Source organism: Malus sylvestris, chromosome 5 (genome assembly GCF_916048215.2).
Source record: "Malus sylvestris chromosome 5, drMalSylv7.2, whole genome shotgun sequence".
Lineage (NCBI taxonomy): Eukaryota > Viridiplantae > Streptophyta > Magnoliopsida > Rosales > Rosaceae > Malus > Malus sylvestris.
Window position 1 is genome coordinate 25,120,009 of NC_062264.1, and position 15,220 is coordinate 25,135,228.

Here is a 15,220-nt window from a genome sequence, read left to right on the forward strand (position 1 = left end):
AGCTAATACACAAATACAACTTTGATTAAGTGAGTACCAACAAAGAAAGAAAATCACCTTTCTTTCTTCTCTTCAAATGGGGGCAGCGGCACCCTTTTTCTTTTCTGATGTGTTCCAAAACAAATGGTAGCAGCTGCTGCCTTAGTCAAACCCTAGCCACCTCACGTGGCTTGCACGTGTGGGCTAAATAAAAGGACCCATTGAATGGGCTGCTGAGATCAATTAAAGCCCAATAGAATTTGGACACAAATCTAACAATCTTCTCTTATATTTTCTCTCAAATCACAAAGAAGCAATGGCTTTCTACACTCGCTCTAACAGCTTCCCCTCAAGGCCACACCCTATCGTTCAAGAAGTTGACGAACACTTGTCTTGATTGAGGTTTTCCGAAGCCACCTCGACATCTTCCTTATCGATCAACCACAACCTAAGTAGCCTTGGAGACTTGTATGGTTGTGTTGATATGTTGCTTGAGTTGCCCCTCACACACAACAATCTGTGGCCTAGGAGCAAAATGAGAAATGGACTAAAGAGCTATTAGATGGCTCTCTCAGACTCTTGGACTTTTGTAGCACTGCTAAGGATGTCGTCTTGCAAACAAAGGCATACGTACATGATCTTCAATCGATCAAAAGATGAATGTGAGGAGGTGAATCTGGAGCTCTCACAAGAGAGGTTAACAAATACTTGTGTTTGGATCAAAACTTGAACTTTGGGCTCAAGAAAGGAGTTGGCCCAAAAGGAGGCCCGAAGGGAAAAACAGCCGAAGCCCAGTCAAAGCCCAGAAGGCAAAAAGGGCATTTTCTGACTTGGTGCAGCTCATGAAGACCACTTGCTTACCTACCCAAAGGCCAAGTGGTATAGACTGACCAGCTACATAGCCCATAAAGTACTTTATGATGGCAGTACATGTAAAAAAGCTGATGAGTCATCACCCTTCAGACCGCACTCGGGCAAGGTTGCTGCTACAGGAGACCAAGCCGAGTTGTCTATATAAGAAGAAAGAGAAACCAGGAATAAAGACACTCAATCAAACAAACAAATGCAAGCACAAACTCTGCCCAAAGCCAGATTTGCCTTCAAAACGAAGTTGTAGTCAGCCCAAGCATTCATCCCTCTCGGGATAAGCCTTCATCCCTCGCGGGATAAACCTTCACTCAAACCCTTGTAATAGCTCTGCTACCTTGTTCAACCTTGTTATAGTATCGATTCATTTTTTTTAAATCTCTCTCCCTCCCTGAAGCTTTCATACCCTTGATAAACCATAAAGATAGGAACCTGCAAGACGACCAAGCTTGCCCGACAAGGTTAAACCTTGCCCGACCTTCTTTGTTTTTTGTCTTTTCATTCATTAGCCTAGCAATATGTTGTATACTTCCAGTTATATTCAAGTAGTTATTTCTAGCAAAATGACTATTAAAAGGCTTTCTCACTACTTGGATCCGATTTGAATATATCTTCAGTGTTCAAACCAGATCCAAGTCCTAAGCCCTCAGGCATGTAAACCTGATTAGTTAAAAGTCCTTGGCCTCAAGGCATAAAAAAGAACCTTATGTGGACTTAACCCATCCATGACAATCCTTGATAAACGAGAAGTCCGAAGTTACTTGGGGATCAAGTAATCGACCTACCTCTTAGTCTTATTGCTATTACATTATGATTATCATAGAACGCTTAAGCATGGGAAGGATTCTGATAGGAATCCTCAAGGCCTACACCTAAGGCCCCACGAAGGCACCTATTTGGATTCATTCCGTTCTGCGGTCTAGAACGTTTGAGTATAAGAACGAACTCTAATGGGAAGCCTCAAGGCCTACACTTAAGGCCCTACAAAGGCACCTATTTGGGTTCATTCTACCTCTCAGACTCGGGTAATCAGAAGTGTAATAGTTATAAAGACTCATGCATTCACGAGAACAAATATGATGTGTTCGAGCACTGGTTTAGTTATTGATAGGAAGCCTCAAGGCCTACACCTAAGGCCCCACAAAGGCACCTGTTATAACTAACACGGTCTCTCGGGTATATACATATGCAACCAAAACTCGACATCCATTTTACATCTGCCATACTAAAGATGGCAGTGGCACGCCTGAGCACTTAAAAGTTAACCTTGATTGTGAGCCTCAAGGCCTACACCTAAGGCCCCACAAAGGCACCTCTCAAAGTTAACTTTATCCTTCTCTTTCAGCCTTGCCCGACGAGCCTTGCCCGAAGAGTCTTGCCCGACGAGACTTGCCCGACAAGACTTGCCCGACAAAGCCCAACAGTGAAGCAGAAGCCCGACAACAGCCCTCAATCGGCGCCAACCTCCCGGGGAGCTGTGTGCTCGTCGGCCAGGAAACATCCCCGACGGAAATTCCTGACGCGAACAACTTGAGCTCAAGAAAAATGGTTAGAGAGGCAATTCAAAAGGCTATAAAGAATCTTAAGGGAATCGAAAGCAAATCCATATTCTCTTCTATTAGCAACCGAGAGTGCTACCATTATTAGCAGGTTGAGAGAGGTTGAAGCAATCACTCTCGCAGTGTTTGAATCACTTATGTCCTTTATCTCTGGGCTAAAGTCCAAGCCAGGCAGTTGGTCATTGGTTTCCAAGATGATTCCCACCAAAAAGGTCGCATGTGAGGAAGAAACGGAGGCAAACGAATTTGCATAAGTCGATGCTGCACTACATAAGACAAGCAAATCTGAGAACGCACAGAACTAGCTTGAAAAGCTAGAGTCTCCCTCCTCGCCTCATCTCCCAATCTCCCAACTTATTTTCGATTTACACTTAAATCTCATATGAATCTCCTTGGTCTGACTTCTAATATGAACCCAGAAAAGCTTTAGCCTTCCGACGACTCTGGCTGCCATAATCAATCTTGGTCGTTGGCCGAAAACCGGACTGCAACATCGTCTTAACTTTCTCCAGCATCAGCAGATTCCAGCTTTAAACCCTCTCCGACCCTTTTTGCCAAAATCATTCTCACTTATTTGTCATCAGGTAAGATCCTGGAGTTTTTATTTGGCATCCCAGACCTCATCTCTCTTGCCACTGTTCCTCAAAACTTTCATATCGGTACATCAACTCAACTGTCATTTATTTCAACAGCTCAACTCTCTTTCTATTTCAAACCTAAAGATTGATTATTTTCCTTTTTTCTCTGTTTTTATTTTCCATGAAAAAACACCATCTTTGCCGAAAAAGTTTGAATTTTTCTCTGGAATTCTAGCCCATCCCTTAGATTTTCTTTGTGGGTTTTGGTTCTCAGGTTGTGAATTTTTCTCGGTGGTGATGATCGGTGTTCGTTGTTGTGTGGATGATCCCAGTGGAGCTTTGGTTTTTCAGCTTTGGTGATTTCTGCGTGAATTTTTAGGGATTTGGTTTGGGTTTTCTGGGTAAGCAACTGTCACTCTATTCAACTTAAATTTAGTTCAACTCTTTTTTTCCCTCAAATTTGTTTGATGGTATGATTGTTTGATCCTTTACTAAATAGTCATCAAGAAATGTTGGAATTTTTGGTAGTTTTGATTTCTTTTCAATTTTTATTTTATTTTCAAGCCCTGAGTTTTGTAAGAACCGGCTATCCTGTGCATACACTAGATACTCCTAACATTTCAAATAAACTACCATTGAGTTCTATAACTTTACTAATATTTATTTGCAATGCAAGTTAAATTGTTGGTTTTCTGTTTGTCAATGCGTTAGCTTTTCTACTCTCTAGCGTTAACTTTCTACTCTCTACCTTGCATTAGAGGTTGCCATGTCAGGTGAGTTCGAGTTCTACTTAGTACACAAGGGTTGTTTTTAGCTAAGTCTCTAATTTGTGTGCTCTTCATCATGTCTTTTATTTTGGTGGCAGTTAGGTGTCATTAATATGAAGTGTGAGCTGGTTCATCCAGAAGGTCTACTAAAGCAGCTAAGGGTATTGAAATCAGTTAATGTAGATGGCGTTTATGATTGATTGCTAGTGGGGAATATTAGAGGGACATGCTTAACATAATTATAATTGGAATGGATACAATAGGCTCTTTCAGATGGTGTGTGAGCTTAGACTAAAGTGACATGTCTGTTTTATATAAATACGTTTTTTCAATTGCAAAAGCTTTTTCCTCTCATTGGGCATATAAACATGTGTGTTTAATTGTTTTGCCATCTTTGTGGTCATTTTTATTCTTTCTATGCATGTTTTTGGTAGCAATTTAATAACTGATTGTACAAACTTTTGTCTTTGTATGTTGATGCTTCTTAATAGTGGTGGTGCCGTGCATGTTCTTGGTTAAATTAATCGAGTGCATCCGTAATTTGGAATAGTTATTTTCTAAATTGGCAGGAATTTTTTCAGTCGAGGAGATTGTTGGATACTTCTGCTAATTGGTTCAATGGAAGCGATAGCCAGTGATTGGGGGTATCTTTTGGCAGGATTACAAGGACTTTGTTGTGGATGGGATTCAAACAGAACCTTTGAATGAGAGGAGAGGGAAGAAGGTTATTTTGATGCAGATGGATGGTTTATTAAATATGCCATTAAAAATGAAGTCAAGGTAAACATGTTTATCATTTTTGGCAATAAGCATGTTTATCATTCTTGGGTAGTTAATGCTAAAGTGCTTATCGTACAATTAGGTTCTTGGAGTTTACTGATGATTTGCTATGCATGTAGGTCATAAAATATTTTTTTATACTGAAGCTTTCATCTCTCTGATTAAATTCAGTCGATTACTTAATTCAGTAAAAGAGACAACCAAAAAACAACGTGGAGGTGGAGTCAAATGCAAAATCATAGAATCAGAAATTAAGGTAATCTTTATACATTTCATTTGATTTGTTTGAATAGGATGATTTATAACTATTTTAGTATTATGTTTCTTTGTATGCAGATTACCTTATGTATTTGAGAACACATCTGATGTAAGTTCTCTCTTTATGCCTCTATCTCTTTGTGCATCGATTGGTTTTCTATCAATTTTATTCTTCTATATGCATTATGTTTATCCTAAACCAAAGGTTCCTAATCTTTTATTTATGAGTGTGTGTTGCTCGGTCTCCAATAATTATTTATATTTCCGAGGGTATAATGGGAGGAAAAATCCATTCAACCTCCACCAAATTGTAGGGAACCAAATAAGATACTTAAGTGATTTTTTTCAGCATGATACATGTTTAAGGTTAAGCTTTGAAAATTGAATATTTATAAACTATGAGTAGAGTTTCCGGGCAATATAGTCATTTCTTAATGGGCAATGAATAATTAAGGTTTGAAATCGAAAAGTAGAGTGCAAATGTCGTTCGTGATGAAAAACCTACAGGAACATTAGTTCTTAGCATATGTGCAACATGTGTGAATTTTAATCACAAAGTGCAGTTGTACTCGAGACTGAGAGAGTGGCGTTTAATTTTGTTCTCCTATGGGATGTGATTGATCTTACCCTTTATATGTTTAATTTTATATATACTTAGTTGAGTTATTTTTTTCCTTTTGGGATTCAGGCCAGACACTATTGATCCCTTAATTTTTTGGCCATGAAGCAAAAGGTGGTGACTCACGCAGACAGCTGACTCCTTTTCAATAGAAAGGAATAGCCAAACTAACCCAGCTGGGAAATAACATTCAGCAATCACTGTCTTAGCACATTTACTTACATGAATACATTGTTGTTCATTCTGGCCGTCTTTCCAAGATCAAGCCCCTTGCTCAGTTGGATAAAGTTTGCATCCTCAATTGTGTCGTATCGATGGGTTTGAATTTTTGGGTGCCCCTCTCATGTAGCAAAACAAAAAATTTGATGCAAAACAGTTTGTCTCAAATTGCAGATTCCTCCGTTTCTCAAATCTTAACGATCAAGCTGTAGTGTCCCTCAAGAGGTTTCTCTCAAACTCTTACAATTTGCATTTTTGCTTCTCTCCCTACACTCTCATCAGCAATATCAATGCTCTCTCATATGAGCACTACAAGTTTAAGCCTAACGCTGGTATGTGATTTCCACTCCATCTCGTCTATTTTTTTTTTTAAGTAATTTTCAACCCTTTTGTACAATCAGGTAATTCTCCATATAATTGAATAATACTGATTTTTTTTCTCTCTTTTTTAGCTCCATCAGTTCATTGGCTTTAATGTCTGACTTAAGTAAATGGGAAATCATTAATTGGTATGAATCAAGATATATTTCTTTTGTGTTTTTGGATAATTTAAAGGGATATGCAAATAGATGGGAACAGTATAATTCATTTTGATTAAAAAAGAAGAGAAAATAACCTTGCTGGATTATACTTCTTGGTTGATTGATGAAGTTTGCACTAAGTTAAATAGAATGACAAATTTAGTTTTTTATATTGAATTCATACTAATTCTAATTTGTAATATATAGCAAGAGAAAAATCATGGGCAAATAAAAAAAGAATATGCACCAATTCAACAACATGGTGACCAAGAAAAAACATGGTCATTCCCAAACAAGCAAGACCAGAGATTGAACAGGAAAAAGCATAAACATAGAGCAAATGGTTGTGAATCCTTTGATTAGGAAGAACTTGTGTGGTGTTCATGTGCATTCTTCATTGTTTGCGCTTTCAATTGAGAGTGGAGAAGACATCATAAAGCCAGCTATATTTAGTAAAGTCATCCACTATTATTATGTAAAACTTGTATCCAATACATGAGGATGTGGGAGAAGGACCCCATACATCAGTGTGAAGTAATTGAAGTGGCCTAGTGGATGTACAAGGTAAAGCTGTAAATGGCAGTCTAGAAGCTTTGCCTAATTGGCAAGATGTGCACACAAACAATTTATTAATAGAACCAATTACAGCCAGATGATTTTTATTCACCACATAACTTAAAATGCCACTAAAAGGATGTCCAAGGCATTGATGCCAAATCTGGAAATCAACCTTAGTAATCATCAGAGTAGTTGGTGAGATTGCAATCCCAGAGACACCATTTGAAGCATTCCAGTAGAAGGGGTACAAGCCTCCTTCATTGGGGCCCTGGAAAAGTATATTCCCAGTTCTTAGATCCTTGACATAGAATCCAAAAGAATCAAATGTTAGGGAACACCAATTGTCATATACAAACTTGTAAACAGAGAGCAAATTATGAGATGCCTGAGAAACTAAAAGCACATCATTCAATCTAAAGGTAGAATTATTTGTGCAAATGAAAGCAGATCCAGTATGAGAAATGCATAGACCTTTTCCATCACCAACAAACAGTTGATCATTGCCAGAGTATGGAATTGTATAATTAAGTGCAGAAGGGTCAGGTGTGACATAATGAGATGCACCACTATCAGTAAGTGAATAGCTAGGAGGGGCAGAGGTATTCCTAGCAGACATTGTAGTAGGAGCTTGTGCGTTCGAGTTCAAGGAAAATTGAGAGAGAAGATTGCATGTAGGAGCCCAGTGAGCATATTGAAGATATAGTTGACATTGAACAAAGCGCCTATAGGAATTGGATTGACTGAATATCTGACGAGAAGGGCCAGTACCAAGAATACCACCAGAGTTGTTGTGATTCCAGTTGTTAGGTTTGTTTCCCCCAAAATTACGATTCTGATTGTATCGATGTTGATTTTTGAAACGACCACAAGAATTACCTCTGTTAGACTAAGCACCAGAGGTGTTAGATTGTGCCGCATAAGCATGAAATGGTGCAGCGAAGGAGGGGGAAGCTCTAGTTTTGCATTTTTAGAGCGAGATCTCTTTACTCAGTAGAAGGCCATGAAGTCCATCAGCCATCACAGACTCATTGCGAGTCTTAATAGAGTCAATAAATGACTCATAATCATTAGGAAGACCAGATAAAATGTATGCAACGAGATCTGATTCAGAAATTGGTTCACCAGCAGCAGCAAGTTTTTCAGAGATATCTTTGATCAAATTAAGATAATCAGTCATGGAAGAGTCACCTTTCTGAATTGTTTGAATCTTCGATCGAAGGCTGTGAACATGTGTGCATGAAGCACCAAAGAACCGCCGCTCAAGAGACTGCCAAAGGGAGCGAGAGTCTTCCATTCCAATAGTCAAATGAAAAAGATCTTCAGAAAGCATTGAGTTGATCCAACTCATCAGAATTTGATCACGTTCACACCAGGTCTCATAGAGAGGATTAAGAACATGAAATCCAGAGGAATTGAGAACAAATTTAGGAGGGCAAAGATCCTCACCATTGACGAGGCCAAAAAGCTTGAAACACTTCAGTACAGGAATGAAGAGACTACGCCAAGTGATGTAGTTCTGAGGATTGAGCTTCATCAGAATCATTCCGGCAACATTTGCAATGGAAATCGATCCAATCGACATGATTGAAGGATTAGAGATCTCGCTAGGAGGGAGATTCACTAGGGAATTAAGCGAAGAAGGAGAATTGGAGGAGTTCACAGCAGTCGCCATAACCTAATTTGGTGAATTTAGGACAAAAAGAAAAAAATCTAAGATGCAGTGACCTATTTAGGAGATAGAAAAATTCAAGAAAGGCAAGAAAGTTTCAAGAAAGAGAGGGAAGCGGAGGATCGAAGTCAGTTAGACAATGGTGATGATACCATGTAGAAACTGAGAATCTAGAGAGAGATTTCATTTATAGAGAGAGAGATAATTGTAGAGAGAGAGAGAGAGAAAGAGTAAAATAAGATTGTGATTTCATTAATATCAACCGATCATTACACAAGGTATTTATACATAAATATCCTATCCCAACCATATGTGCCAGCTAAGCATAATGTACAACTAATCACTAACCATACTAAGCTTAATCGCTAAGTAAACATCTAATCTAGTACATTGTCGCTGTGAGAGGTTGTACTCTCAACACTTTCTGCGTTTGCTTTTCCTCAATTTTCTCAAGAACCAAACAGAAAATAAAACGCACTAGAAAAAAGAAAAGGAAAATCACAAGATTAAGAACCTGGGACTGCGACAATCGAGCTTATGTGGCGAAATGTCAATTGGGTTCTGTTTGATCTTTGGATCCTCTTTGTGAGGTTCCGAAATCGCCCTCAATCCCAAAGTTTAGTAATTTATGCAATTTTTGTCGAAATTTATGTTTTTTTTTTTTTGGCTGAAAATTGTTAAAAAAAAATGAGGATAGGAGTAGTAAAAAGAATGTACTGAAAATATTTGTTGTGGAAGACTATGTCTTGATTCGATGAGCTTTGTTTTCCTTTTTTTGATCATATTGATTTTTTTTTTCTTTTCCCCATTTGGGCTAAATAGTTCTCAAACTTCCGAGTGATTATCTATAATCGTTGTTTTTGTGAATAAATTTAGTCAATGACTTAGTAAAACACCAATTCTCCATACCCAGAGCACTATTAGATGACGCTGGATCTGCGAAAAAAAAGAAATTGGGATAAACATGGCTCACAAGGAAATTTGAGCTTTCGTAAGATAAAATATCTTTTTTTTTAATTTATGTTAATTTACAGTAATTTATTTTATTTAATTTGGTTTTTAATTCTTTTGTTGTCGTTTTATGATTATGGGGTTTTGTTTTCAGACTCAAACGCCGTTGTCTTCAGAAGTCCTCTGTAATCAAGGTAAGCAATTTGAAAATTTTGGCGGATTAAAATCAAAGTTTCAATTTACACATTTGTTTTGATTTTATTGAAGCAAATTTATGCATATTTTCCATCAGTTTTTTCTTCTGTTACTTTGGATAGGTCCTATTGTCCATATTTTGAGCATCTTCTTTTGGGAGTGATTAATAGCTGCTATGACAGGTTAGTTTTATAATTTAATTTCTCAATTTTAATTCGCTAGATGTGGATGATTTTTATTAATTATTTTTTCTTACTTTTCACTTCAGCAGAAACCCCCGATTCATTTTATAGTTCTTTCAATTAATTTGGAAGTTCAAGTTCTCTCTTTGTGGTTTTTTTTTTTTTTTTTTTTTTTTTTTTTGGTGATAGGTTGAGAATGTGAAAGCTCTGGAGGTGGAGGTGAGAAATTTAATTTAATTCATGATTTATTGTTGTTGTTGTTTTTTTTTTTTTATAGGTTAACCGTCTGTTGGCTAAAACCAATTTGTGACCTCTTGATCAACCTGCACGGATTGCTATCTGGGCACCAAGCATTATGTTTGAATCAAGAGGCATAGGTGGGAGAGAAAACAGAGAAAACCCAGAAATGCTATTTTTTTTTTTTTTTGGTAAGTGTTGCGTATTATCATTGGGAGTGCTCAATCTCCTTCACTACATAAACTGCTTTTCATATCAAATGACGTGAGTGAGTTTGTTCTTTTTTTAATGTTAAGCTAATTTGTGCACCCTAATTTGTTCAAGAGCATCTCATCATCACGGGAAAAAAAAAAAAAAAAAAAAAAAAAAAAAGAATAAATAAGAAAATTAAAGAGGGGGACTTGATCATGACTTTATTTGATAATTAATTCAAAATACTTTAATTTACATAAACAGCTTTTACATTTCCTGTTAAATATTGTTGGTGTTGGACTTCATATTACATGTAACGTGTGATATTCTTTTTGTTTCGTGTTGAGGACTAACTAGGTTCGCTAGATGCAAGAGTTTTATTTTTACGTTAGAAATTTAACCTCTGTTGCATACCTGAGGTGAGAATTTTGCTTTTATAATTTTTATTTACTACATCTTGATCTTATTTACGAATTTCAGGAAAAAGTTGTCAAGTTAAGCAAACAATTCAGCCATTTAAAAAGTTTTGTGAGCATCTTATGTCTTGGTTTGTGTTCAAGCTTGGGTTTCTTAGTTAAGCTTCAGTCAGTATATTGACATTCATTTATTTAAGATGTGGTGGTATTGTTGATGACATGGCTATAAATCACAGGATTTTTCAATTTCTGGTAGAAAAAGAAATTTAAGTTGAACCTATTTTTGGTTTTTTCTTTTGTTGTGTGTGGATGTGGTGTATTGTTATAGCTTAAGAAGAAATTAAGAAAGTATGGTCATTTGCTTCTCGACTTAAATTGGATTGGTTTTTTTTTTAATTTTTATTACATGGTGTTTTTAGTGTTGGAATTTGGTGAGAATTCGAAAGTCTAACCTATACTGCTAGGCGTCAAGAAACCGATGACAAATTCGGCTAAACATCGCTGAGTTTGAATCGAAACTTATGCCAAACCGTGGTGTTTTTTAGTTCAGGTAACCTTCTGAGCTTAATAATGTTGATTTCAAAGGAAATTTGAGGGAAGTGACCCATGTCCCTACTCTGTGTTTATGCCCAGAAAATTCGATGACCTTTCTCAGTCATTTCTCTGCGGGTCTGAGAAAGGATTCGAGTACTTGTGTTCGTGGCAGGAATTTCCGCTGGGGATGTTTCTTGGCCGACGAGCACACAGCTCCCCTGGAGGTTGGAACCGGTTGAGGGCTGCTGTCGGGCTTCTGCTTCGTTTCTGGGCGTTGTCGGGCAAGTCTCGTCGGGCAAGACTCTTCGGGCAAGGCTCTTCGGGCAAGGCTGAAAGAGAAGGACAGAGTTAACTTTGAAAGGTGCCTTTGTGGGGCCTTAGGTATAGGCCTTGAGGCTCACAATCAAGGTTAACATTTAGGTGCTCAGGCGTGCCACTGCCATCTTTAGCATGGCAGATGTAAAATGGTTGTTGTTCTTTCATTGTCTATATATATATATATGTATCCAAGAAACCATGTTTAGTTATAACAGGTGCCTTTGTGGGGCCTTAAATGTAGGCCTTGAGGCTTGCCATACATAACTAAACCAGCACTCGAACGCATCATATGTATTCTTGTGATTGTCGGAGTCTTCTAACTATTATATTTCTGATTACCCGAATCCAAGGAATAGAACGAACCCAGATGGGTGCCTTTGTGGGGCCTTAAGTGTAGGCCTTGAGGCTTCCCATCAAAGTTCATTCTTATGCTTAGACTCTTAAGATCGCTGAATAGGATGAATCCAAATGGATGCCTTTGTGGGGCCTTAAGTGTAGGCCTTGAGGCTTTCCATTAGAGTCCATCCCATGCTTAAGCGTTCTATGATAATCATGATATAATAGAAAGCAAACTAGAGGGTAGGTTGATTACTTGCGCCCCAAGTAACTTCGAACTTCTCGTTTATCAAGGATTGTTGTGGATGGGTTAAGTCCACAGAAAGTTCTTTTTTATGCCTTGCGGCCAAGGACTTTTAAACTAATCAGATTTACATGCCTGCGGGCTTAGGACTTGGATCTAACTTAAGCATTGAAGATATATTTAAATCAGATCCAAGTGTTGAGAAAGCTTTGTCATCGTGATTTTGCTAGAAACAACTTGCATATAAAAAACATACAACATATCGCTAGACTTTTAAAGAAAGAAAAGACAAAGACAGAACAAAGCAGGTCGGGCAAGATTAAACCTTATCAATTAAGGCTGATCGTCTTGCAGGTCCCTATCTTTATGGTTCTGTCAAAGGTCTGAGAGCTTAGGTGGAGAGGGGAAAGGAGAATACAAAAGGGTGAATCGATACTACAACAAGTTTGAACAAGGTAGCAGAGCTATTACAAAGTTTAGGAGAAAAGATTATCCCGAGGGGGATGAAAGCTTGGGCTGACTACAGCTTCGTTTGAAGGCAAATCTGGCTTTTTGAGCAGAGTTTGTGCTTTTGTTTGTTTGATTGAGTGTCCTCATTCCTGTCTTCTCTTCCTCCTTTTATAGACTACTCGGTTCGGCTCCTGTAGCAACAGCTTTGCCCGAATGTGGTCTGGGGGTGATGACTCATCAGCTTTATTACATGTAATGCCATCATAAAGTACTTTATGGGCTGTGCAGTCTGATCAGTCTACACCACTTGGTCCTTGGGTAGGTAGGCAAGTGGCCTTTGTGAATTGTATCAAGTCAGAAAAGGCCTTTTCCTACCTTCCCAAGTCTCGGCTGGGCTTTGATCTTCTCTTCCTCCAGGCCTCCTTTTGGGCCGACTCCAACTTTGGGCCTAAAGTTAAGTTTTAATCCAAACAACTTGGCTTTCAAATTTATGTCTGGGTAAAATTCTTCGACTTTTTTATGTGAATTTGGTTTAGATAAGAATCAAACTGATTCAAGCCCGGGACAAATTCTAAAGAATCTGCAGAAAACGATGGAACTCGGCGTATGTCAACGGCATCGTCGTTAACAGCGACAACGGCGGTGTTCGTCAAACTTGATGGAATCTCCGATACCATCAGGTATATTCTTTTAACCTTTAATTGGAATCTGACGACCAGCTCGTGGCCACCAGCGACTGCGGCTACACTCGCCGGCGACGGCAGCAATGACCTCATCGTGTCTCGACGCGCATGACGCCATCACTGCGGCGCCTCGTGCGGCCACTCATGGGGATCGGAGACCTACTTTAGGTTTTTTTCGACATCGCGAATCGCGTGGCATTTCCGTTTAGGACAATTCAAAGCCGTTATTACGTTTAGGTGTTAGATTTTGTGAAATGCTAGACTTTCATTAGTAAAGTTAATTGATATTTTATAGGTGCAATTATAAAATATACAAACAAGGACAAGACACCTATTAAGGATTACACTCGCATCTCTTCCAAAACACTATTTTCGATTAAATGTTTTTTGATAAATAACTTGTTGAGCTGGTCTTTGATGAGACTTTAGTAGAAATGTTTAGATTTGATATTAGTGATACTTAAATCTGTGTCAATTGGTTGGCATCACTGAACTCTCTTTCTTTGGAAAATAGATACATACATATATACAATCACGTATGTACAAGCCCACAAACATAATTTCACATTAATTTCTCCCCACAGTCACATCATTTATCACATTGTTTATTTGCTGGCGAATCGTCTTCAACAAAGTGGCACAACATGGATCTACCAAAAGGCGAGATTCTAGTTTTGAATTTTCAAGCAAAGAACTATGCCTTACCCAAGTTCATGAAGAAAATGTTCAAGTTGAAGGTTCTAATAGTCATAAATGATGGCTTCTCACCTGTTGAGCTAAGCGACTTTGAACTGCTGTGTTCTTTGTCAAATCTAAAGAGACTAAGATTAGAGCGTATTTTGATTCCCTCGATAAGAAAGAACATCATTCCATTGAAGAGTCTAAAGAAGATATCTTTATTCATGTGTAACGTTAGTCAAGCATTCAGAAGCTCTTCCATTTAAATTTTTGAGACAGACATTCCCATACCTAGAGGAGTTCAACATCAACTATTGTAATGATTTGGAGAAATTGCCTGGCAAACCAACTATCATAAGCTATTTGTCTTGCCTGAAGACATCGGAAAGCTAGAGAATTTAGAAGTGTTGAGGCTAAGGTCCTGCACAGACTTGGAAAAGCTTCCAGACTCGATTGAGAAACTCAGTAAGTTGTGTTTTCTTGACATATATAATTGTTCTGGCATTAAAGCTTTCAGGCTCGATTGAGAAACTCAATCACCGAAGAGCAGTTCAAATTAGGGAGGATGGGATCGCCACTAACAAACACACCTAAACACAAATAGAGACCATTTAATAAAACTCTACTAAAACAATCGAATTTGGGAAAGCAGACGGTGACTTCGGATTCGGCACGTCAAAAAACCTAAGGAGGGACCTTGGGTTCCCCTCACTAGCAGAGTTGAGTTGCCAGAAAGTTGACCAGAAAAGTCGCTGGCACTGCTATGAACAACGGCGGAGCACAATGCCTCTAGCAGAGGCGCATGTACTCCACACGCTAGCCATGACAACCCCACATGCAATCTCACACGCTACGAGTACATGTGTACTCGCCACCCCACTATTTCTGGAATTCTTCCAGATTTCTCCAACTTCAAGAGCTCATTTCGAGCTCAATACAAGTACAAATCAAATGATTCAAAAGCCAAAATTAGTCAGGAATGTGGAGAAGAGATTCAAACCCTTTGGAGGTCTAATGGAGATCAAAGCTGGCCGCAAAAATGGCTGGAAACTGACCAAATGACCACGATTTGGAAATTTCCAGAATTTGCAGAGTGTTTTCCGAGTTCCTACACCACCAAAACCATCCAAAAACTTACTAATCGTGAACCTAGACACGATCTACAATGATAGGGACCAATTTTGAGGCTTACCTTTGGCAAAAATGGTGAGAATTCGCCGGAGAAAAGGGTTGCACAGTGAAGGGGTTGTTGTGCACAGTAAGGAAGAAAGAATCCAATGGTGGTCTCGACTCCGTTTAGGCTTCATGGTGATGGTTCACGTCGGAGAAATAAGGTGGTTGTCGTGGTGATTTGTGGCTACATGAAGAGGAGAGGGTGGAGGGAGTAAGGCATAGGAAAAAGGGAGATAAGTGACAGGAATGGAGTAAGA

The 15,220-nt window shown here is 38.6% G+C and overlaps 1 long non-coding RNA gene and 1 pseudogene across 1 annotated transcript; both read left to right on the plus strand.

The window, feature by feature from the left end:
* The first annotated feature begins 295 nt into the window (after window positions 1–295).
* Window positions 296–4,388, plus strand: LOC126622689 (uncharacterized; annotated as a pseudogene).
* Window positions 4,389–4,450: 62 nt separating this feature from the next.
* LOC126620875 (uncharacterized) lies at window positions 4,451–5,698 on the plus strand. Its single transcript, XR_007622705.1, has 3 exons — window positions 4,451–4,530; window positions 4,650–4,786; window positions 5,516–5,698. It is a non-coding gene; the product is annotated as an uncharacterized LOC126620875 (long non-coding RNA).
* Window positions 5,699–15,220: the final 9,522 nt, after the last annotated feature.